The following is a 24,047-nucleotide window of genomic DNA, read 5'->3' as shown; positions in this document are numbered from 1 at the left end:
AGTCCCTAGGGGTGGCAGTGAAAATAAATGTGTAGAATAAATTTTACAAATAAATTTAATTAAATTCTCATTAATTTTTATGAACTAATACTTAAGATCAAATTAATGATTTATGTTTTGTTGTCTTATTTTTTGACATCTTTATAAAAATATAATTCACATATCAAAAAACTGTACATTTTAAATGGGTGAATTCAGTAGCTTTTGGTAGAGTCATAGAGTTGTGCAGTCGTCTCCATAGTCTGGATTTAGAGTATTTTTATCTCTCCAACAATAAATCTCACACTCCGTAGTAGTCACTCCCCATTCCCCTGATGTGACCCTAGGCAACCACTAATCTAAATCTCTACAGATATGCCTGGTGTATTACATTGATTGATTTTCTACATTAAACCAACCTGGAATTTGGGAATTATCCCAGGAAGATAATTCTCATGTGGTTATGAAATATAATCCTTTTAAAATGTTGCTGGATTAAGTTAACTAGTATTTTCTGATAATTTTTTGCATCTATATTTATAAGCATATTGGCCTGTAATTTGCCGGGGTGGGGGGTTGTTTTTGTTTCTCGTGTGATGTCTTTGTTTGGTTCAGCTATCAGGTAATATTTGTCTCATGGAGTAAGTTGGGAAGTGTTCCCTCCAATTATATGTTTTTGGAAGAATTTGTGAAGAATTGGTATTAGTTCCTGTTTAAACATGGTAGAATTTACCAGTGAAACTATACACTCTTGGGTGGTTCTTTGTGAGAAGTTTTTAAATTACTAAATCAATCTCTTATTATAGGTGTACTCAATAAAAGTATAACAAGAAAGATTTTAGGTCTTTATTATGTGTTCAAAATAGACATTTACAGCTATAAATTTCCCACTGAGCCCTTCTTTAACTGCATTCCATAAGTTTTGGTATGCAGTGTTTTCATTTTAATTCATGAAAATTTTTTCTAATCTGCCCTGTTATTTTTTTGACTCATTTATTCAGGAAGTTTAATTATTTTTACATATTTATGGATTTCCCAAATTTCCTTTGTTATTAATTTCTAATTTAATTTAATTTTGGTCTGAGAATATACTTTGTGTAACTTCAGTCCTTTTAAATTTATTGAGACCTATTTTATGGTCTGTACTGGAGAATGTTTCATGTGCACTGGAGAAGAATGTGTATTCTGCTATCATTGGGTGGAGTGTTTTACAGATGTTTGTTAGTGTTTTATAGTCTTGTTCAAGTCTTTTATTCTCTTTTTGATCTTCTGCCTAGTTATGTTATCTATTATTTAAACTGAGTGTTGAAGTCTTCAACTACTATTGAATTATCTCTCTCTCCCATCAATTCTTTCAGATTTGATTTCATGTATTTTGGGCCTCAGTTGTTAGGAGAATGCATGTTTATAGTTGTTACATATTCCTGATGGAATGACCCTTTCATCATTATACAATTTCTCTATTATCTTTAGTAACATTTTTTTGTTTTAAAATTTATTTTGTATGATATTAGTAAAACCACTCAAACTCTTTTTTGAAGTATCTTTTTCCACCCTTTTACTTTCAACCTACTTGTAGCTTTGATCTAAATTGTGTTTCCTGTAGTTAGCATATAGTTGGTTCTTTTTTTTCTATTTTTATTTTATTTTATTTTTTAATTGAAGTATAGTTAATTTACAATATGTGTTAGTTTCGAGTGTACAGCAAAGTGATTTATATATATAAATAAATAAGAACATATATATATATACATATATATGTACTTTTTCAGATTCCTTTCCATTATAGGTTGTTACAAGATATTGAGTCTAGTTTCCTGTGCTATACAGTAGGTCCTTGTTATTTACCTATTTTATATATAGCAGTGTGTATATGTTAATCCCAAACTCCTAATTTATGCCCTCCCCCCTACCTTTGCCCTTTGGTAACCATGAGTTTGTTTTCTATGTTTGTGAGTCTGTTTCTGTTTTGTATATAAGTTCATTTGTATCATTTTTTTTAGATTCCACAAATAAGTGATATCATATGATACTTGTCTTTCTTTGTCTGACTTACTTCACTTAGTATGATCATCTCTAGGTTCATCCATGTTGCTGCAAATGGCATTATTTCATTCTTTTTTATGGTTGAGTAATATTCTACTGTATATATATACCACATCTTCTTTATCCATTCATCTGTCAATGGACATTTAGGTTGCTTACATGTCTTGGCTACTGTAAATAGTGCTGCTATGAACACTAGGGTGCATGTATGTTTTTGAGTTAGAGTTTTCTCTGGATGTATACCCAGGAGTGAGACTGCAGGATCACATGGTAGCTCCATTTTTAGTTTTTTAACAAACCTCCATACTGTTCTCCATAGTAGCTGTACCAATTTACATTCCCAACAACAGTGTAGGATGGTTCCCTTTTTTCCACACCCTCTCCAGCATTTATTATTTTGTAAACTTTTTAATGATGGCCTTTCTGACCAGTGTGAAGTGATATCTCACTGTAGTTTTGATTTGCATTTTTCTCATAATTAGCTATGCTGAGCATCTTTGCATATGCCTTTTGGCCATCTGTATGTCCTGAGAACTTCTTTATAGCATTTCTTATAAGTCAGGTTAGCTAGCAAATTGCTGAAATTATCTCATTTTTTTTTCTTTAATCTGAGAATGTCTTTATTTTGCCTTCATTTTTGAGAGATAGTTTTGCTCAATGTAAGATTCTTAGTTGAGGAATTTTTTACTTTCAGTATTTTGAATATGTCCTCCTACTGCCTTTCTGACCTCCATTGTTTCTGATGAGATGTCAGCTATTATTAGAGTTCTCTTCTGCATAATGAGTTGTTTTATTCTTACTGCTTTCCAGGCTTTCTCTTTATCCCTAGAATTTAACATTTTATTATGATGTTTCTGAGTGTGGATCTCTGTGTTTAGGATAAAGTAAGATACTTGGAGTTAATAGCGCTTATTGGATGTGTAGAATATTTCATTTTGTTTTTATCAAATTTGAGAAATTAAAAGAAATTGGGGTTAGGCATTATTTCTTTGAGTATTTTTTCTGTCCTTTTCTTTTTCTCCTCTTCTGGTATTCTCATTATATATATGTTAATATTCTTGATGGTGTCCCAAATCTGTCTGAGACTTCACTTTTCCTTTATTCTTCATCTTTGTTATTCAGGTTGTATAATCTGTATTGATCAACCTTTAAGTTTGATGATTCTTTCTTTTGTTGGCTCAGATTTACTGTTGATTCCCTCTAGTGAATTGTTCGTTTTGGTTATCAAACTTTTTAACTCCAGAATTTCCATTTGATCTCCATTATAATTTTCTGTTGATTTTTCTCTATTTGATGAGACATTGCTATCATACCTTCCTTTAATTCTTTAGAAATGGTTTCCTTTAATTTTGAAAATATTTATGATGGCTGCTTTGAAGTGATCATCTGCTAAGTCTACCATCTGGGCCTCTTCAAGGCAGTTTCTATTACCTGCTTTTATTCCTGTGTATGGATCACAGTTTCCTGTGTCTTTCCATGTCTTATAATTTTTGGTTGAAAGCTGGGCATTTTAAATAAAATAAGTAGGAACTTTTTGAATACTGACCTCCACCCCACCCCCAGGGGCTTGATCTTGTTATTGTTTGCTTGGTCATTTATTTGTTTAGCAACTTTGCTGAACTAACTCTTTGCAGTTTATTTCCCTCCCCAGTGGGCAAATAGCTCTCATATCCCTGCTTAATTTTTTTTTTTTAAAGCTTGCAGAATTTTTTCTTTTTAATTAATTAATTTATTTTTGGGTGTGTTGGGTCTTTGTTGCTGTGGGCGGGCTTTCTTTAGTTGTGGCAAGCGGGGGCTACTCTTTGTTGCGTTGCACGGGCCTCTCACTGCGGTGGCCTCTCCCAATGTGGAGCATGGGCTCCAGGCTCACGGGCTTCAGTCATTGTGGCTTGTAGGCTCCAGAGCGCAGGCTCAGTAGCTGTGGCGCAGGGGCCTAGTTGCTCCGCAGCCTGTGGGATCTTCCCGGACCAGGGCTCGAACCCGTGTCCCCTGCATTGGCAGGCAGACTCGTAACCACTGCGCCACCAGGGAAGCCCCTCCCTGCTTAATTCTTTTAAAAATCTTTTAATCTGGTTACCTAAGGATTGCCCCTACTTCAGCATAAGCCATTTATTTGTCAAAAATTGTGCTTAAGCTTCCTTGGCCAGTTATATTTTTTCCTTTTACCATTGGATGTATGTATGGCTTGGAAGCTACTATAAAGATTCAAGGAGTTTACATTTTTGCTCCCACATTCAACCAGGGACTAGTAGCTTGGATTTTTTTCTCTCCAGTTACTCCTGACAGGGCATGGCCTTGAGCATGCATTCAGTCTTCCAGACTGTCAAGGATGGGAATGATTTTGTTTTTTTTTTTTTTGTTTTTGTTTTTTTTTTTTTTTTACAAGGAAATGGTTTTATTATCATTGTTAATACTAGGGAGAAGGTATTGAGTATAGTTTATGGAATAACCACCTATTTATTATGCTAATACAAACTTTAGACAGTTTGTGTCATGTTGACTTAGTTTTTTTTTTTTTATTTTTTATTTTTTTATATTTATTTTTGGCTGTGTTGGGTCTTCGTTTCTGTGCGAGGGCTTCCTCTAGTTGCGGCAAGCGGGGGCCACTCCTCATCGCGGTGCGCGGGCCTCTTCACTATCGCGGCCTCTCCCGTTGCGGAGCACAGGCTCCAGACGCGCAGGCTCAGCAGTTGTGGCTCACGGGCCCAGTTGCTCCGCGGCATGTGGGATCTTCCCAGACCAGGGCTCGAACCCGTGTCCCCTGCATTAGCAGGCAGATTCTCAACCACTGCGCCACCAGGGAAGCCCTTGACTTAGTTTTAATTTGTTATTTTAAAAGCTCAAAGCAATTTTGTGCATATTTATTTAGTCTATTTTCATATCCTTGTGATGAAGTGGAGGTGGCTAACTTTTTGTACAAAGAGGAACTAGTGCACATCAAATACACAATAAAAACTGAGTCATTTGTTCATAGTCAATCACATTTAGTAGCCAACTTTAGCCTGTCTTCTCTCTAGCTGTTAGGGCTCATGATATTAACTTCCACTCAATAATGCTATTTATTCTTACTAATTAGTAACAAAAATGACTCAGTGAAGCTCACAAAGGAAACTGTCCAAGACTAAGATTTGAATTCCTTAGCTCCCTGACTTATGTACCATTAATTATGCCTTTATTACTATTGTTATTTATTTAGCATTCCTATAACATTATTAGCAAACTGCTTTAAATTGGTCCATTCACAAATCTTTACACTATTTAATTAACTTCATCAGGAAGTCTCTGGTGGCTGATTCATTAACCATCAGATTTCCCAGTGCTAAAGAATTACATATCTGTACAAAATTAATACGCCTCTGAATTCAGTTTGTTAGCTGTGTCATCCTCTTCATTGCTCAGTTGATTTCTCTCAGTGCCTAAAAAGAGGTCTGCCCTCTCTTTAGGGGAACTGTACTGTTGTAGAGCCATCCAGCTTCAGTTTTCTTTACTCTTCAATCTATTCTATCAGAGTTGTATCAAGGTACTTTTTCTCTGGATCTGGACCACTTCAGATCAGTTCCTATACAAACAGGCTCATATTTTTGGGTGTTTTGTTTATGCTGGATTAATAAATGATGACCAAGATAATCTCCCTGTTTTTCTACCTCTCTAACGGTTTATGTTCTTTTTTTTTTTTTTTTTTTTTCTCCAGAGGTTATCTCCACTTTATGTGGTGAAAACAGGGTCCCACATAAGGGAAATGACTTGCCTGATGTCCTCCAAGATTCACAATATTCCTTCCTCCTCTCCTCTGTTCCATTCCACTTGCCATATGCATCCTGGTTCTCACCCACATTGCTAATTAGTTTCCTCTTGAAATATGCCAAAGAATAATAGTGTAGTCTAGTTAAAAGATGCTCATTCTCTCCGTACAGTTTAGTTTCCTCTGTTCTTTTTTTTATTATTTATAATTTCATTTTGTTATTGTTTGTAGTGTTCGATGAATACAAAAGGATATCACAGAAGGATATTGAACAGAGTATTAAATCTGAAACATCTGGTAGCTTCGAAGAAGCTCTGCTGGCCATAGGTAAGCTGGTAGGGGGTGGGGCGTGGAGAAACAAATATTTATAGACTTTCCTCCTTATTATCAATTTGTTGTCATGGGTTGTAGAAATTTTTTTTTCAGGGATAAAAAAAATTGTTTAAATCACTCATGACGTGTGATCCAGACTTTTTTTTGTTTGTTTGTTTGTTTGTTTGTTTTTCCACACACACACACACTGTATTTTATTTTTACAAGAGATAAATAGACTGACACCAAGCATTGTACATGGATGACCACAACAAAAGCAACAATGATTGCAATTACCAAACATGAAACACACTCATACTATGTCATAATATTGCCATTCAGTCCAGTAATCCTCCACTGTAACAGCTCCTTTACTTTGCAGTGAAAATTGATTTGTATATTCCCTGCCTCTGAGTCCTTGTGGGATTTTTTTTTTTTTTTTTTTTTTTTTAAATTCAGGCAGAAAGTCACAAAAATTATACTCATCCTCATCAGTTCACTCAGTCCCATGTAATTAATTGTTGTTTTTTTTTTCATCTTGATCTTTTGTTAGCACTTTTATGAGTTCATCAGTTTTTCATCAGAGTTCTGAAAATGCTTATTCATTCAGTTCAGCAGTACAGTCAGTTACCAGAAACCTGTACTTGTCAGAGTCTTTTCCATGAATTTCTTGAAGATGAAACCCTTTTATAGGAACATATTTGCAAAATCATCAGAGTACACCCAGAACTGTCTGTACATGACAAAAGACTTAAAAATGACCACGGTAAAAGATTTGATGAAAGTTCATAATAATGCATTTGACAAGAAAATTAGTTATTTCTGAGATATACATTTTAAAGTAATAACTAGGATTATGACTTATAACATTATACCAGAACATATAAGATTTTTAGAAATTTCATGTAATGTCTGAAACATTTATATTAACATATTTCCATACATATTTCCATACAAATACAAATATAAGATTTTTAGAAATTTCATGTAACGTCTGAAACATTTATATTAACATATTTCCATACATATTTCCATACAAATACAAATATAAGATTTTTAGAAATTTCATGTAATGTCTGAAACATTTATATTAACATATTTCCATACAAATAACCCAATGAAAGTTTAGTATTAGTTGTTTTGTTTGTTTTTTTATACTGCAGGTTCTTATTAGGCATCAATTTTATACACATCAGCGTATACATGTCAATCCCAATCGCCCAATTCAGCAAATGATTTTGTTTTTAAGCCTGGTTTCCTAGGAGTTGCTCTAGGTCTTCATGGCTTATTGTTCATTTAGTGTTTGGTCAGAGGTTGTGTTTATGCTCCTAGTGCCAGTGAGATTTTGTTGATTGATCTGTGTGCAGCTTGGGGGAATGTTTTCAAGTCTGCCTCATGTCCTGCTCTGATGTTCCTGAGTGGGTACAGCCTAATTCATGGGCACAGTCTTCCTGAACCCCAGATTTTACTATAATCCTAGGAGAGCTCTTTTTGGCTATTTATTTCCCTGGTTCTCTTTGTTAAACTTCTGATTTTTCTGCCATTTTGCTTGTTTCTGCTATTATGAAGATACAGTGCCCATTCAATTGTTCTCCACCAAGATCTTCATTGTCTTTGACAATGCCATGAGGCCTGACATTCTCAAAACACTGTTACAAATATTGTTAGTCCCCTCAGGCAGAGCTACGGAACTTTGTCCTGGCATCCTGTGTTTCCTCCCTGGGCAGAACCTCAGCTCTGATAGAGCTGTAGGTGTCCCTCCTTTCTCTTGAAGTGATACCCCTCTTCTACAAGCAGGCACTTGAAGGAGACTTTAGCCCCAGGTCTTGTCAGCTTGCCCCTCTTGGTGTAGGACATCTGCTGTAAAGGCAAATTGGTACAAAAGCAGTGGGGCCTCCCAAGTTTTGGCCTGCCATGCCTAGAGTAGCACTTCTACCCCATGAGTAGGGGTTGAATGGGGAAAGGGAGCCCTAGTCCTCTTGGACCTGCATATCTGGAACAGAGCTTTTTCAGCATGGGGTTAAGAGGGATGAAAAATACAGGCAACCTGCCCCTCCCAGGATAAAACCATAGTCCTAGACTGGGAGCTGTGGAAAGAGGGAGCTTCCATCTTCTTGCTTGTATACTACTCAGGATAGAACTTCTATAACACAGAAATGAGGGATGGGGCAGTAATAGAGTGAGTCTTGGCTTATCTGCTACAGTCTCTTACTGTTCTTACCAAGATGTGGTGGATTTTTTGTTTTTTGGATCGAATATTTCTCCATTTGCCAGATGCCCTTAGGACAATTTCCAGAGATTTTTAAAATTTGGTTTTTTGTTTTGTTTGGTTTGGTTTTAGTAATTTTCTCTAGTTACATCCTTTTTTGTTGGGCAAAGTCAGCTGTGTTTCTCATTCTACTCTTCGGGAAGTTGGCCCTTTTATTTTTTTAACTAAATAAATGTGCTTTTAACCCTTTGTTATTAATAATAATATTCTTGGGTAAATGACTTCTCTGTGTCTGTTTTGAGTGGCAGTGTTCTTCACCTGTGCAAGATAATCTGTATTATCTAATAAAAAGAACAGACCGATCAAATATGTACTGAAATAAAAGTGGGGGACTAGCAATAAAGAAATGCTAAATTTCATAGAACTCTGAATTTCTATAAACTCAGATATTTGAATTAATGCTTTCCTTTGTGGCTGTTGGCAAATCACACAGTCTATTGGGTACTTCATTTGTTCAAGTGAAGGTGATAATCCTGAGTTGCTCAGAATGTAATTATGAAGACTGATTGAGGAGGATTGTTGAAAGATGGTAGGGTTGTTGAAAGATGGTGCAATCCGATCAGACTGACTCGTTCAAAACCTGGACTCTGTCACTTACTGTGAGCATTATGTCGTTAACTAACCTTTTTAGGCCTCCATTTTTGTTGTTGTTTACATGTAAAATGAGAGCAATAACAACTATTTCAAGCAAATATTAGTATTAAAATAACTTATACAAGTGCCTCGTACATTGTTTTCCACAGAGTAGAATAAAGGTTGCAAATTATTACTATTTTTTTATTATTATTAGGTATTATTAAGACTAATATTAAGAATAATAAGAAATCCTTTAGGTAGTAAATCACATAAATACCCCAACTCTATCAGTTAGGATGCTTTGGCTCTAAGTAACAGAAAAATCAGCTCAAAAATTTCTTTCTTTCAGGAAATCTAGAGGGAGGGGAGTTTCAGGGTTGGTTAAGTTAATGGCTCAGAGGTGTCATTAGGAACCAGATTTATGCAGTCTTTTAGTTCTTCAATCCTCAGAGTTTTCCTTGTTGTCTTAGGTTGATTCTTTTCAAGGCACAGATGGCAACTACAGTTCCAAGCATCACATGCAGGTTGCAATGTCCATAGGCTGAAAAGAAATTGACTCTGTCTTTCATTCCTTTTTAAGGACAAAGGCAACTCTCCCAAAAAGTCCCTAAGAAGCTTCCCCTCAGTTCTCATAAACCAGAATTTTGTCACACGCCCGTTGTTAACATATCATTGGTAAAAGGGTTGAGATTACCACTGTTGGCTTAAGGAAATTAATAAAGATTTACCCCTCTTCCTCAGGCTGTTAGAGAGGTTTAACATCTCTGAAAGCAGATTGTATTCTAGTACCTGAGTTTAATTGGGTTTCTGTGGGCAAGGGAGAAGAAGAGAATGGATTTGGATAGATAATCAATAACATCTATTACATCTGTGCTGGGGATTAGGGGACTTAGAGATCAATAAGATATTTTATTTTCAAGGAAATTATATTTATTAATAATATTATGAAAAAATAATATCATGACTACAATTGTCGATGATAACTGATACATTGCCCTGTCAATGTCTTTGAAGCCATGGGTTTAAAAGAAAATGAGAAATTAACTAAACTTGTTGACTCTCATACAAACTCATCTCATTTCCTTTATTCTCACCAAGACATTCTGTTTAGCCAGCATTGCAGATACAATCAATCAAATTGGCTAAAAACAATAAAGGGAAATTTGAAAACTATCCCTCAATGATGGGAAAGTATCACTAATACCTAGAAAAGTTAACTTTATTTCATCTGTAAAGAAACTAATTCATGTTGATTTGAAGAATCATCACTTGATATTCCAGACTGTTTTGAAGAAATCACTCAGGGTCTGTCTGGTGGCTCAGACCTTCCAAGTTCCTACCCACAGAGTAACACATTCTGTCAGGTAGGCATTTGAAAGTTTTACAGAAAAGAATAATAGAGATTTAGTTCTGTTTTGAATGAACACCTAAGAAAGTCCATTCTTGACTGTAGTTGGGGGTAGAGAATACAGTTGAAAGTGGTTTTAATTTTAGTGTTTTATACTTGGTAGTGGATTGGAGAGAGAAGTGCCAGTGTCTAGATTTATGAAGCATTTACTATTTCTCCATGATTTCTATGTTTATTCATTCAACAAATTACACAGCTAAGTAGCTCACATATGTTCTATATTTTCATAGGAAATGATGGACCCCACAAAGTAAAAGCTCTTCAAGGACTTTAATATAATCATACAGTTATAATACAAAAAAGCAAGTGATAAGACATTTCCTGCTATAGGACTTATACAGAAAGAAAACAATAAACAAGAGATGCAACAAAGAAAGATAATGATAGATATAAACATAATAATGATACGTTGCACATACACATAGACATATTCATCAGATATTTATTGGGTCTTTGCTACATATAAGACACTATGCTAAAAAGAAACAAAGAGAAAGAAAACATTCCTGGGCTCAGAAAATTTACAAGATCACAAGAGAGATAACTGCATACTTAAAGTACTAAAAACTAAAAAGAAAAAAATGAATAATTTTTAATAAAAATAACAAATGCATACATAGAGGTTATTATCCACCAGGAGCTACCCTAAGCACTTTACATACACTAACTCATTTAAACTTCACAAACTGCACTAAAGTAGGTAGTATTATTATCCCCATATCACAGAGGAGGAAACTAAGGCACAGAAATAACTTGCCAAAGGTTGCATAACTAGAAAGCGGGGGAATTTGGACTATAGCCCAGGCATTCTGGCTCCAGAGTCTATGCTGTACATGGTGCTTCATAATTACATGCAAGGTAACTTCACAGAATTTATATATAGGACAGAACAAGATATAGAATTTGACATTTTAAGGAAGATATAAAGAAAATACTTGGAGTCTTCGGAGAAATGAGATATTGTTTCTAGTTCCAAGGATAAAATATGCCTTTCTGAAAGAGAGAACATTTGGAAGATGCGGAGGATTTAGGCATGAAGGATTTAGGCAGGGACAGCCTTTGGGGGAGAGTAATAGAATTGGGAAAGTACAAGGTGTTATAAGGGAGTGAAGGGTTTTTCAGTGTAGTTGGAATATAGTTGGTTAAAGGAGATTAACTGAAGATTAAAGTGGAAAGAATCCTAAACTGTTAGGGCTGGCGATGCCTTAACCATCAGTTAGTCTAGCTCCTTTATTTACTGACAAAGAAAATGAAACCCAGAGAGAGAGAGAATGACTGGAGCATCACCCTGGTGGGGCTATGACTGGCAGAGCCTGGACCAGAGCTCTATTCTACTGACTCGCAGGGCAGGAGTTTTCATATTCCAACAAATTATAGGAGCAGATCAAGGAGAAACTTTATATGTAAGTAATGGTAAACTACTAAAGGATTTTGAGTAGGGAAAGAAGACCTAAATTTGAATCCCAAGTCCTTAACCTGCCAGTTGTGTGATTTGGGAGGATTTTACTTAACCAGTTTAAATTCAGTAGGTTGAGCTGTAAAATGGGGAAAATAAAATGCCTATGTCATAGGGTTGCTTTGAGAAGTCGATGAGGTGCCTTACACATAGTAATAGTAGGTGCTAAAAAAATAATGAAATCAAATTTTCTTCTCCCTTCCTTTCTTTCTATTCTTTTTTCTTTCTTTTCTTTTCTTTTCTGTTTGTTTGTTTTTTTTGTTTTGTTTTGGTAAACTTTCCTTTTCCTCCCCCCCTTCTTCTTTTTCTTCCTCTATCAAATAGAAGGGTGGGGAAAGGCAGACACTGATCCACCCCACACCTACCTGCAATGTGCTGCTGCCCAGGATCTGTACCTCTTGGCCTGAAGTTTGCCTTGGAAGCATGCTATGCCCAAGCTCATGGCAGACCAAACATACCAGAACGCCCGTAATCCATCCTCCAGAGAAGCCCTCAAGCAATGGCTGAAGAATTTGGTTGGAGAAATTAGTCAGCTTCTTCCTTGACACACTGGTTAAGTTTCCTCTGAGGCACAGGTTCCAGGTCGTTCCCCAGGGTTTCCCCACAGAATTGATCTCAGTGCCCTCTGGGATAGCACACCCTTCATTGGCTGCCTTCCCTTCCCTGACTCACTTCTTCATTCTCCTTTCAACCTTTCAAATAAGCTACTGGCAAATGATTATTTGTGTGCTTTGGGAGGAATTCCACACTAAGATGGGATGGGATCATAAATGATGTAACTGGGTCCTAGAAGATCAGGGAGGAATGGGGATAAAAGCATAGATTCCCCTAGTCCAGGGGAAGAAAAAGGACATTTTCAGGGTTGATACTGGCAGTTTACTGACAGCCAAGCTAGCTCTCTTATCTATGTTATCCTGCCCTCTCATCATTTCTTGACATTCCAGGGCTGAGCAACATAATCTCAGAAGTCTCATTATAATGTCTACTGGGAAGTCCTGAATGGCCTGGCTCCTGGGCTGGCCTTTCTTTCCCAAGGCTGATAACCTCTCTGGGTTTTTGATAGCAGAACGAGGAGGTGGAAGCCACCAGTGCTAATATGCACCGTGATTCTGGGAACAAGGGTATTCCCAATACACAGATACCAATAACTGTCATTTTCAGAATTACTGTGGTGGTGCTGGTGATAAAGGCAGCCCAGAGTAGTTGCCTGCTTATCTAGATGACAGTCAGTTTTCTGGAACTATGGAGATGCGTCTGGGCCAGGACAAGGCTTTTCTCTGAGACTGCAAGAGATTTGCCAACAAAAGCAGAGAACTCTTGTAGCCTAGCCCTACCCTTACACCTAGGAGAGTGCTGCCTTGAACAGGGCAAGGCTGGTCTTTGTTTCCTACCTATAATCTCCAGTTTCACACATCCATCTCCCAATTAGACCTTCTTTGTGCTACAAGGCAGAATCCAAGAGAGCTTGTTGTGCACAAGGCAGACAGGAGGAGGGATATCTTTAGCAGACTCCCATGAAAATATCTTTTAAAAGTCTAGAGCACTAGGAGAATGAAACCAACTGGTGTCCAAAAGGACCTTTTAACAGTCCAGGGAAACAAAGACATTCAAGTTTCAGGGATTGTCAAGGCTAGACTTTCTGAGGAGATTATCACTAATACGGCCTCTGTGTCCAGATGACGATGAAGTCCTTTTCACGCAGTAAATACCTAGACTACACAAATAATGTGAGAAATAGTTTTCTAACACATTGAGATTTGAAATATGACCTGTGTTTGAAATTTAAAATGGGGGTGCAAATATGGGCAAATTGAAAGTAGATAATTTTCTAAAAATCAATTGGTTGAAAACAATTGTTAAAATCAGGATATTGGTCAAAAATGGATATTTCCAATCTCGGCAACTTTTCGCTCAGTGATGCTTACCACTTCATTATAAAAATCATTTGTTCACAAATGGGGATAGCAGTCATCATGTATTGAGTATTTAGGGTGAATAGTAAAATAATGTCTATGATTACTGGAAAACTAAATTAATTAAAATGATCTATAAAGTATTTCCAATCTCTTTATTTCTTATTCCACTCTTAAAACAACATACTGAACTGTAATTAATGCTCTTTCTAAAAGTATTTGACAAAAAGAGAAAAAGAAAAGAAAATCAGGTATTCATTTGTTCCTTTGGGAAGTTTAATTTTCTTTATAAAGAATTGTTTGTCACAATTCCTTATGTTACAAAAAGTCAGGAAAATGTAGTTAAGTATCATTGAAAGTGGACAAAATGGCTTTTAAAGTGTGTTTTTAAAATTTTAAAATTACTCTAGGTTGTTTAAATATTAGTAGTATATGAACAAGTGGTTAGACACTTTAAATGTTTACCAATTTATTTTGGGTAATTTATTTAGACAAAGAAATATGATTTATAATTCCTGAAAATATTAACCAATGAATTTTAATAATTTTATAAGATTTTAAAAATAAATAAAAGTACTAAAATATAAACTAATATTTACAAACAAGTGTAAGAAAAATGATTCCCTAACCAAATACTTTCTGAAGAAAAGACTTAAAAAGAATTGTAGCCTAAAAATTGTAAAATGGTCGCATGATACACAGAAATTACATATTTTTTTAAAGCAGTGACTGGAAAGGTTTTTGTTTTCAACTAATTTGTGATTTTAACCAATTTGTTTTAGAGTAAGTCACTTGGAAAAATTTTAGTCATAAAGTTTATACAGGGCAGTCACTTATTTTACCAGATGTTGATACAAGATTTAGTGACTTTCATGTGTATGATTTCCAAAATGACTTATTGAAATCTAGAAATAAAGACTTTAGGGGTGATGATTGGTGGATGGGAGTCTTTATTCCCTTATCTGGTGTATTGTGCCTTTGGATGTCCCTGTGTTATGTGATTACTTGGCTGTTGGGTAGAGAGGGCGTCCATGTGGTAGAGAGACGTTTCTTGAAGCAAGACTCTTCATCATGATTTCCTGCAATGGTCCAATCAGGCCTGAATGGATGACACAGGGGAGACCCTCTTATGTGCTTTATACAAAAAATTTTGGTACTGTGGTCTGTGGATTGTTTCCTGAAAGAGAGTAGTAAGGTAAATCACAATAAAGCACTCTAGTGAACAAAATACATTCTGCACAAGCCACAGAACAGATCTGGGTGTGTCAAATACTATCATATGATTTCTATTCCAAATTCCCTTGGTGGAGACAAAAGAGTGAGGATACTTACCTTGAAAAGATCGAGAGACAGAGGCAGAGAGAAAGAGAGAGAGACCTGAGAAGTCTTTATAGATCATTATGATATTTAGTTCTCCCAGGCTCGATAACACCAAAACTAGGAAAGGACACCCGGTCAAATTCTTTGCAAATTCTGAGTCATAAAAAAACTTGTGACTAGTACTGTACATTTCATATTACTAAATTAGAGCCTATAGAAGGTTTTATGACTAGTTCTTGGCAAAAAGATCAGAGAATGTCCTTTCAGCTGCCAATGCTAACTGAAAAGGCAGTAGATTTTTATAAGCAAAGGCAGTGGGCTGAGCAAGTATATTTCCTGAAGGGTGCCTTTGACATTTGCAAGTAAAGCTCAGCATCAGAAGCCTAGATGTATCCGGTGAAAAACAATCTGTGAGTTGTGAAACTGCAAAACAATTTTGTGGATCATTTGGTAAAGTAATCTCTTGATCTGGTCTCCTTTGTCAGTAGTGCTATGATATTGACAAGATTGCTCTATTCTGGCGTTTTCTTTCTATTCTCTATTCTTTTGAATGCTGATGAGTTAAGGTTTCCATAAAATAAAACTTTTGGTGATAGGAATGTAATCATCATGGCTTATATATTTACTAAATTTTCTATTAAAAAAAAAACTTATGAGGGTAATACGCTTGGTGTAGTAGTCAAGCAAATACAAATGAATAAAATATTGTCTCCTTTGCCAATCCTTCCCCCAAATGAACAGTATTATCAGTTTATTGTGTATCCTTCCATACCTTTATGTCTATAAAATGTATTAATTTGTAAAAATTGGCATGACATTCTTCTCATGCCTGTATACACTCATTTTTGCAGTGTGACTTTGTGGCTCCTCCCATCAAGAAATCGAGTCTACTTCTTTACCCTTTGGATCTGCGCTTGGCAGGGTGAGTTCCTTTGATCATTGAGGCCTGACCAACATGACACTGGGAGAGCAAACGATGGAAAGCACTTGCCTTTGGGGCTTGTCTTGAGCACCACGTGAGTTTTATCACATCTATAGTTATGCATAGAGCCCCTCCAAATTATGAAACAAAAGTAGCACATAAAGAAAGAATTTCTGAAGTCTTTGTTTAATGAGATAGGTCTTTTATCGCGTTGTGTGATCTGAGGGAACTTATATGCAATAAAATCTCTTACATTTCTATCTATGTATATGTAAATATATGCTTTACTTTTTAAATTGAAGTATAGTTGACTTACAAGGTTGTGTCAATTTGCTGTACAGCATAGTGATTCAGTTACGCATATATATACACTTTTTTTACATCTTTATTGGAGTATAATTGCTTTACAATGGTGTGTTATTTTCTGCTTTATAACAAAGTGAATCAGCTATACATATATCCCCATAGCTCTTCCCTCTTGCATCTCCCTCCCACCCTCCCTATCCCACCCCTCTAGGTGGTCACAGAGCACTGAGCTGATCTCCCTGTGCTATGTGGCTGCTTCCCACTAGCTATCTATTTTACATTTGGTAGTGTATATATGTCCATGCCACTCTCTCACTTCATCCCAGCTTATCCTTCCCCCTCCCCGTGTCCTCAAGTCCATTCTCCATGTCTGTGTCTTTATTCTGGTCCTGCCCCTAGGTTCTTCAGAACCTTTTTTTTTTTTTTTTTTAGATTCCATATATATGTGTTAGCATACGGTATTTGTTTTTTATATTCTTTTTCATTATGGTTTATCACAGGGTATTGAATGTAGTTCCCTGTGCTATACAGTAGGATCTTGTTGTTTATCCATTCTATATATAATAGTTTGCATCTGCTAACCCCAAATTCCCACTCCATCCTTCCCCCACCCCAACCCCCCGGCAACCACAAGTCTGTTCTCTGTGTCTGTGAGTCTGCTTCTGTTTCGTAGATAACTTCATTTTTGTCATATTTAGATTCCATGTATAAGTGATATCATATGATATTTGTCTTTCTCTTTCTGACTTGCTTCACTTAGTATAATAATCTCTAGTTGCATCCATGTTGCTGCAAATGGCATTATTTTGTTCTTTTTTATGGTTGAGTAGTATTCCATTGTATATGTGACCACACCTTCTTTATCCATTCATCCGTTGATTGACATTTAGGTTGTTTCCATGACTTGGCTATTGTGAATAGTGCTGCTATGAACATAGGGGTGCATGTATCTTTTCAAATCATAGGTTTGTCTGGATATATGCCCAGGAGTGGGATTGCTGGATCATATAGCAACTCTATTTTTAGTTCTTTGAGGAACCTCCATACTGTTTTCCATAGTGGCTGCACCAATTTACATTCCCACCAACAGTGTAGGAAGGTTCCCTTTTCTTCACACCTTCTCCAGCATTTGTTATCTGTAGAATTTTTAATGACGGCCATTCTGACTGGTGTTCGGTGTTACCTCATTGTAGTTTTGATATGCACTTCTCTAATAATTAGCAATGTTGAGCATCTTTTCATATGCCTGTTGGCCATCTGTATGTCTTCTTTGGAGAAATGTCTATTTAGCTCTTCTGCCCATTTTTCGATTGGGTTGTTTGTTTTTTTTGTCATTGCATTGTATGAGTTGTTTGTATATTTTGGAAGTTAAGCTCTTGCTGGTCACATCATTTGCAAATGTTTTCTCCCATTCTGTAGATTGTCTTTTCATTTTGTTTATGGTGTGCAGAAGCTTGTAAGTTTGATTAGGTCCCATTTGTTTATTTTTGCTTTTATTTCTATTGCTTTGGGAGACCGACCTAAGAAAACATTGGTACAATTTATGTCAGAGAATGTTTTGCCTTTGTTCTCTTCTAGAAGTTTTATGGTATTATGTCTTATGTTTAAGTCTTTTATGCTTTAGTTTTAAGAGGGCAAGCATATGCGAATACACGACCCCTTTTTTAAAAAAGCGTTTTAATCTAGCTGAAAAGACAAAGGCATTATAGCTGTCATCTCTCACCTTTCTGTACTCTACTTTCCGTTTCAGTCAGTGTGTTTCTCCCCCTAAACTCCTGACATTCCCATGTTTGCTTCATCTTCCTATTCTGTAGGGATAATGTTGGAGAGTGGTCTGCTAAATTAATTTACACTAACGTGACAGGAATTTATTGGGTTATCTTTCTGATGTGGGTAACCTAGAGAGAGACTAATCGGAGTTTATTCCAAAAGCATTAATTGATAATGGTGGAATTTTAGGCCAGAAATATCTGATAGTTGAAAATTCACACACAACCTCTTCCACCTCAGCCAGCCTTTCCCTAATACATTCTCAGATATATGCCTTCTCAGGAACACTGCTGTTCCTTACCCCAGGATTCAATTGGATGTAACTAGAGATAGAATACTTCTCCATTTTATCAACAGAGATAAAAGACTAGAAAGAATTGTGGTAGTATGTTTATGATTAAAATCAGGATATTGATCACTAATGTAGTCAAAAGATTTTTTTCTTGTAAGTTGCAGGAGAGAAAAAAACCAACATGTCACTCAGCCAATACTATATACAAATATCTCAGTATACTGAAGCATTAGAACCAATCAGGTCATTTTTTAAGATGTATGAAAAATTACGATAGTGTCAACTCATCAGTAACAGCACTCACAAGCCAGTTATTTCATTGCAAATCATCTTTAGCATGGCCAACTGTTATACATATGTAAACACTTAGGGGCCTGTAGTGTGATAGATAGACAAGATGATAGACATAGATAGATAGATAGATACTTGGGTTGGCCGAAAAGTTCGTAACATCTTACAGAAAAACCTGTAGATAGATAGAGAGATAGATAGATGATAGGTACATAGATGGATAGATAGGGAGAGATAGATGATGGACATGGATAGAGATGTAAATTTGTTTTACAAGAAATATTTTACGAGAAATATTTATTTTAGTATAGAATTGTTTGCTGCTTTTGTCTATTGGCTTCCGGTTATGCCTGGCTCATAGTCTTCTTCTATACGCCCACCCTGCTGTCATCCTTGGTGAATTCAGTGTGTATGTGGGAGGACCATTCAGCGCTCTGGCCTCTCAAGTTCTTGATCTCCTCCACTGCAGTGACCTTTATTTATATTCCACGTAAGCCATATACTCCAGTGATCACACACTGGACCTTGGCATCACTCACGTATGCTTTCTCTTGAAACCTTAAATTCAAACATTCTGATCTCCGATCACAAACTCTGGTCCTCCAGTTCTATACCTTGATTTACTATACCCTATTCTCATACCTCATGAAGACCACCAGTCTCTTGATCCCTCCTAGTTCCCATGTACTCAGCCCCTTTCCATCCTCTTCCTTTTCTATGCAGCGTAAAATCCATAATTAATCATTTTTAATATTCTCTTGTTAATTTCATCAACAGCCTTTCCTGTTGGCCTTCCACCACACCAGCTTGATAAAACTCAAACTATTTATAGATAGTTTACATAATAGTATATATCAGTCCAACTGTTTTCTCTGTTTTTATGTCCAGGCTGCCTAGCTAAATTTGGTATCATGATAAAAACGTGGTCTTCAACCTTAACTGGACCCTCATTGCTGTTAAACAGTCAAATATTTCATCAGTTCTAGCTCCCATTTCTAATAGTGACTGTTTAAGAGCATATCTACTCTTCTCAAGCTTCTTACCTGAATACACTCTCCCACAGTCTCAACCAATTACCACTCTCACCTTCTACTATGCCAAAAAGTAGAAATCTGTAGGTAGTAACTCCTCATCTTCTTGCAACCGCATCTGCAAGCTTACTGCATGTGCACATATCTTTGCCTTCTTCCTTTGGATTTTAGTGAAACACATGCTTCTCTCTGTGTAGTCAGGTTTTCCATCTGTGTTCTCCATCCTATTCTGTTCCTGTCTGTTCAGGAAACTTATACCGTCAACTTTCCTTTTATCTTTTTGTTCAGCTTTTCCTTCTCTACATGTTTTTTCTACTAGTATTCTTTTTCTTTATGGTCAGTGCCTTTAGTAACCTCTTTAATAATTCTTTCCTTACCCCAAAGTGATGGATATATATGGAATTAATTTCTATATGTGAGGTAAAGATCCAGTTTCACATTTTTCATATAGGTGTTTAATTGCTCCAACACCATTTATTGAAAACAATATGCTTTCCCCTACTTGTTATAAATTGAATGTCCATATAAGCATCTCTTAGTCTTGTAATTCTTCACTGCCTTGTTAGCTTTCTGATGCCATCAAGGAGATTTACTTTGGAGGGAGTCCAGTTTTCTGGTTGTCATCAATGTTCTAGAATTAAATAGCTCTTTTTCAAATTTGCTACTTAAAAAAAAAATAATCCCCAGTCTCTGCTGAAATTCATTTTTTTGTAACATCTTTATTGGAGTATAATTGCTTTACAATGGTGTGTTGGTTTCTGCTGTATAACAAAGTGAATCAGCTATACATATACATATATCCCCATATCCCCTTCCTCTTGCATCTCCCTCCCACCTTCCTTATCCCACCCCTCTAGGTGGTCACAAAGCACCGAGCTGATCTCCCTGTGCTATGCGGCTGCTTCCCACTAGCTATCTATTTTACATTTGATAGTGTATATATGTCCATGCCACTCTCTCACTTCGTCCCAGCTTACCCTTCTCCCTCCCTGTGTCCACAAGTCCATTCTCTACATCTTCTGCTGAAATTCTTGATATTGTCTATTGTCTCCCTGAAAATAACAAGCAGAATTATTCTAAAGTTGTGTCTGATAACCATAATATCTAGAGGCCTTATAGGTCTGTTTCTGTATCTGTTGTTTCTGCTGGTTCTCACCTATGTTATCTTGTCTCCCCATGTGTATGATTAATTTTTATTATCTTCTAGACTTTGTATTTGACAAATTTCTTGTCTGAGACCTAGCATAGTGTCATCATTCTCCAGAGAGGTTTGCTTTTGTCAGGTTCCTGGGAAATTTGCAACCTGTCTTCACTGAAATCCAATATCAGGTGTTGATCTGATTTGAATCTGGCTGGATGCTCTATAAGGACAGTTCTACCCCTACTTTACCCTTACTCCTAGAGTACCCCTCCAAATCAGGGACTTTGTAGAAACTATACCCTTGGTGACCCCTGTGCTCTTTCCAGAGAAATAGCATTCCTCCACAACACCAACTTAAAAAAAAAGAAAAAGTAAACCGTAATGTGGAAATCCCAAATATAAAATAGATAAAAGCAACAGTGCTCTAGTTGAAACTAGGCAGTAGGACCTGAAACAGGGAATTACATCTTCTTAGTCTCATTGTGGCTCCTAAGATGGTTCCTAAAGTACCTCCAATGAATCCACCTCTTCTAGAATATCTTTTAAAAACCATGTAATTTTAGAAAAAAGCACTTTGATCTACTTTTATAAAACTAGACGGTTGGCTCAAGAAAAGCCCTAAGCCATGCACACAAGACCCTTATATCTAATTAGTTTTATTTACATCTGTAATCACAGGCTGCATCCTTAAACTCACGCTTTTATAAATAAAATTTGAGCCAAGGATAATAGAACCTGAAGATGCGGTTGGCTCTGTACAAACAAGCAGTAGTCAAATGACCCTGAACCTCCTGTCCTTTGTAGATGGACAGAATATTTCAATTTTTATTTATTCATTTATGAAATACTTTTGGAGTACCTACAATGTTCTAGACTTTGAAGATATCATAATTTAAAAAAGCAGTCAATGGGTTTTTTATCTTCTAGTCTTCTGCTTAATTATGTAGGAAGGCTATTTTTGTATTATGCTTTAATGTTATGTGCAAGCACCAAGCTCTCAGTAAGTCTATATTTTTACCTCTTCAGTAAATTTCCCCTTTTTACCACTTTCTAAAAATCTGGATTCTTTATTCACCTCTTTTATCAGTGATACCACTTCCTTTGAAACCCCCTCAGGCAGAAGCACTGATTCTATCGTAGCCTCTTCTCTTGAGCCTGGGAGGCTGGGTCTGCTTTCTATGCTCACCCACAAATTCCTCCTGACTATGCCCTTAGTTCAAAAGCCTTTATTCCACTGAAAGCCATGCCGTCTAACTCTGCCACTCTTTTCCCATGGGATTCATGCAGCAGCAATTTCATACACCACATGATTTAAGTAATATATTGGGTTGGCCAAAAGGTTCATTCGGGTTTTTCCATAAGATGTTACAGAAAAACCCGAATGAACCTTTTGGTCAACCCAATATTATGACTTACAATTGAATTTTCCCCCTAGTCTCACCATTTGTTATTTGCCCAACTCAAGGTTACTCCTCCTAACTGTTACAGAATCTAATAAATGGTCCACAGTTGGTCCTCAACATCCCACTCTATTATCTATCCTGGTGGTAACGTCTAATGTCTTCATGATTACTTTATCTTTCTTCTCCAATTATCCCTTCCTCTCTACTTCAACAACACACTTACTTATGTGGATATGTCTTGGACTCGATCAGTACCTGAGAGGGGGTGCCTTTGAAGTCTTGAACTCTGAAATTCCTCTTTTGACCACAACCTCTTATTCTCCTGTATTTCTCTCTCCCTCATGCCCACTAAACCTCATCACTGAAATAATTTTAACTTCTAGCTCCCTTGACCAGTTTTATTAGACTTATTTTCCCAAGTCCCTTACTGCCTCCACTTTCCTTTACTTCCAAGTATACCATCTCCACACCCTGCAGTTTTTCTCATCTCCCCATTATCTGCCAAATTAAAACATCCAGTTCAGGACTTAGTGTTCTAATTATTCTGTTTCTGATTTAGGTCTGATATAAGCTCCTGGAGAAAAAGTGCATAATGTTGTTGATTAGTTTCATTACAAGTGTAATACCTCTAATCTCAGTCAACATTGCAAAACAGTTCCTTTATTCTTTTCTTTCTTGAATTTATTTTATTTTAATTTTAATTTTGTATTGGAGCGTAGTTGATTGACAATGTTATGTTAGTTTCGGGTGTACAGCAAAGTGATTCAGTTATACATACACATGTATGTACTCTTTTTCAAGTTCTTTTCCCATTTAAGTTATTACAGAGTATTGAGCAGAGTTCCCTGGGCTATATTCTTGAATTTATTTTATTTTAATTTTAATTTTGTATTGGAGCATAGTTGATTGACAATGTTATGTTAGTTTCAGGTGTACAGCAAAGTGATTCAGTTATACATACACATGTATGTACTCTTTTTCAAGTTCTTTTCCCATTTAAGTTATTACAGAGTATTGAGCAGAGTTCCCTGGGCTATACAGTAGGTCCTTGTTGGTTATCTATTTTATGTATACTAGTGTGTACATGTCAATCCCAAACTCCCAATCTGTTCCCTGCCCCCCCCCCCGTTTCCCTGGTAACCATAAATTCATTCTCTAAGTCTGTGAGTCTGTTTGCTTTGTAAATAAGTTCATTTGTATCATTTTAGTTCCTTTATTCTTTCCCAGTAGCTTCTGTTCCTATTCCCCATAGAGAATACCCAGAAATTTTCACTCTACACAAAGCCTCAGCAGATGACCCAGGTTCCTATTTCACTGAGAAAAGAAACATTATCAAGTAAAAATGTTCTTAGTTCAAACCTATATCTTCACCCACTTTTTTGTCTTATTGAAGTGGAATAAATATAACTTCTGAATTGCTAGGTTAATTCTGCTACATATATTTTTGGTCCCATTTCCTCTTGCATCCTTAGAGATTTTCTCCTGTCAGTAAGCTTCATTCTTTGCATCTCCGTTTCTTTCACTCTCTCTACCTAAGTTCCAAATACTCAACCCACAGACATCTTTATTATTTCCCCTTTCTGAAAAACCCTGTACCACACAACTTTCTCCTTCTCTTCACCACCATTTATTCTCTTTCCCACCCAATTTATTGAAATAAGCCTTACCTGCCACCTCTACTCCTTTACCTTTCTTTCATACATTATTAACCACTAAAATTTGACTTCTGCCTCTCCTGATCTGACCTTCTCAAAGGTCACCAGTGAAAAAATCCTATTTCCCAAATCCAGTGGTTTTTTTGCTTTCCTCATTCTTTGAATCTGGCTATGGTATTTAACAATATTGACCACTTCTTCTTTCTTGAAAGTCT

General features: G+C 36.3%; 1 long non-coding RNA gene across 3 annotated transcripts in view; it reads left to right on the top strand.

Moving 5' to 3' along the window:
- The first annotated feature begins 7,316 nt into the window (after window positions 1-7,316).
- The window catches only part of LOC309649512, a 179,270-nt gene continuing 162,539 nt past the window's right edge, over window positions 7,317-24,047 (top strand). For 2 of the 3 annotated variants that reach the window (XR_014257169.1, XR_014257170.1), the window contains exon 1: window positions 7,317-15,943. This is a non-coding gene — a long non-coding RNA (uncharacterized lncRNA). The remainder of the gene's footprint in view (window positions 15,944-24,047) is intronic. The other variant, XR_014257168.1, reaches the window with a different exon arrangement.

The sequence above is a fragment of the Balaenoptera physalus genome (genome assembly GCF_965194825.1).
Source record: "Balaenoptera physalus genome assembly, chromosome: 1".
In the NCBI taxonomy this organism is placed as follows: domain Eukaryota; kingdom Metazoa; phylum Chordata; class Mammalia; order Artiodactyla; family Balaenopteridae; genus Balaenoptera; species Balaenoptera physalus.
The sequence above is the reverse complement of the archived record's forward strand: the minus strand, read 5'-3'. Positions and strand labels throughout refer to the sequence as shown.